The sequence below is a fragment of the Schistocerca cancellata genome, chromosome 5, assembly GCF_023864275.1.
Source record: "Schistocerca cancellata isolate TAMUIC-IGC-003103 chromosome 5, iqSchCanc2.1, whole genome shotgun sequence".
Taxonomy (NCBI): Eukaryota; Metazoa; Arthropoda; class Insecta; order Orthoptera; family Acrididae; genus Schistocerca; species Schistocerca cancellata.
The window spans coordinates 132,613,363-132,615,849 of NC_064630.1; the positions used below are offsets into that span (position 1 = coordinate 132,613,363).

The window sequence follows — 2,487 nt, forward strand, 5'->3', positions numbered from 1 at the left end:
TATATGATCATTCCACTTCAAATCGTTCCGCACGCATACTCCCAGATATTTTACAGAAGTAACTGCTACCAGTGTTTGTTCTGCTATCATATAATCATACAATAAAGGATCCTTCTTTCTATGTAATCGCATGTATTCTCCCTTCTATTACAGTCTCGTATTGTTCGTGGAAATAAAGATTGTCGGTACACCTCTGTGTGGGCTCTAATCTCTCTGATTTTATCCCCATGGTCTCTTCGCGAGATATACGTAGGTGGGAGCAGTATACTGCTTGACTCCTCGGTGAAGGTATGTTCTCGAAACTTCAACAAAAGACCGTACCGAGCTACTGAGCATCTCTCTTGCAGAATCTTCCACTGGAGTTTACCTGTCATCTCCGTAACGCTTTCGCGATTACTAAATGATCCTGTACGAAGCGCGCTGCTCTCCGTTGGATCTTCTCTATCTCTTCTATCAACCCTATCTGGTACGGATCCCACACCGGTTTGTAGTATTCAAGCGGTGGGCGAACAAGAGTACTGTAACCGACTTCCTTTGTTTTCGGATTGCCTTTCCTTAGGATTCTTCCAATAAATCTCAGTCTGGCATCTGCTTTACCGACAATTAATTTGATATGGTCATTCAATTTTAAATCACTCCTAATGCCTACTCCGAGATAATTTATGGAATTAACTGCTTCCAGTTGCTGACCTGCTATTTTGTAGCTAAATGTTAAGGGATCTTTCTTTCTATGTATTCGAAGCACATTACACTTGTCTACATTGAGATTCAATTGCCATTCCCTGCACCATGCGTGAATTCGCTGCAGATCCTCCTGCATGTCAGTACAATTTTCCATTGTTACAACCTCTCGATATACCACAGCATCATCTGCAAAAAGCCTCAGTGAACTTTCGATGTTATCCACAAGGTCATTTATGTATATTGTGAATAGCAACGGTCCTACGACACTCCCTGCGGCACACCTGAAATCACTCGTACTTCGGAAGACTTCTCTCTATTGAGAATGACATGCTGCGTTCTGTTGTCAAGGAACTCTTCAATCCAATCACACAATTAGTCTGATAGTTCATATGCTTCTAGTTTGTTCATTAAACGACTGTGGGGAACTGTATCGAACAGAGCCAACAGCACCCGGTGTTCCCAGACGGTCACCCATCCAAGTACTAACCGGGTCCGATGTTGCTTAACTTCGGTGATGGGACGAGAACCAGTGTATTCAACATGGTATGGCGCTTACTGGGGAAGTTGCTGCACGTCTTGCACAGCATGTCAGTTTCACGGGCACTGTGTCGGTGAGTATTATCCTGTTGGAAAACCGTATCATATTTCTGTTGTAAGAACGCGAAACGAACGGGTGTAACAACGTTCTGCACGTAGGGTTAGCGCTCCTCCTGAACACCAAAGGTGAAAGAGCTGTAGCTTATCACACCTCACATCGCGAAGGTAGGGTCAGTTGTCGTGAACGAATCCATCCTATGAGACAGTGCTCACCAGGTCTGCGTCTTACGCGTAAACGAAAACCATTTGCCTGCAGGCAGGATCTGCTTCCACTGCTGAAGACCAAGACGCGCATTTCCATTTTCCAAGTGGTTGTCTGACGGCACATTCGAGCCGTGCACGTTGATGGTGTGGCGTGAGTGGAAGGCGGGCTATGGATGTGCATGTCCGTATCACACTGCTAACAACCGTTCATAGCAGTCCGTGTTCACACGCCTGGGCTCACAAGTCCTCTTATTTGAGCTGTGGCAGCTGTGCTATATGCCATTGCTGCCCTTTCTACACGACGATCCTCGAGGGTGACTGTGGTCCGAGGACGTCCAGAAATTCGTCTGCAGGTGCGAGAATGTTCACTGACACCGGCATCGTTGCACAACTGGCGCAGCACGTGCAACTTGTGTGGCAAATCTGCGAAAGGATCGGCGCGCCATTCGTAAGGCCACAAATTGACGCCTTCCAAAACTCACTCGGCTGTAGGAAGCACGAATGCCTCTCCGTGGCATTGTTGCCTGATTTTCTCACTAGTATGCACCACATGTGCCTTACAGCTGTGAGTATTCACTATTAAAGAGTAGACACATGTGGCACTCTAGTAGCTATGCCATTACGCTATGTGTTGGCGGTCGACGTAGAAACAATTATCAGTATATCTACTATCTATATATGACGGTAGTATCTGTTCCCGAAAGAACAGTTACCGTGGATGACCATGCAGCTTTGACAGAAATGAAATGATAATTAAATGGACACCCTAGCTGCAAACAGGCGTTGATGTACTTCATCTATTAGGCGCACTACGAATGTAGTGGTGTGGACATGTTGGGAATGTGGATCTCACGGGGAACGTGCAAGGGATAAGTCCCTGCAGATGCACTATCCTCCGTGCCCGCGATGGCTGAGCAAGTCTGGCATTAGCTGCCGCAGCGGTCGCACGCTCCTCAAGTCTGCTCCGTGAACGTTCAGTGTTTTCGCCAGTGTTTTCGTGTT

General features: G+C 46.7%; 1 pseudogene; it reads right to left on the minus strand.

Moving 5' to 3' along the window:
* Positions 1 to 1,122: 1,122 nt before the first annotated feature.
* On the minus strand, positions 1,123 to 1,240 carry LOC126189737 (5S ribosomal RNA; annotated as a pseudogene).
* Between the last annotated feature and the right edge of the window lie 1,247 nt (positions 1,241 to 2,487).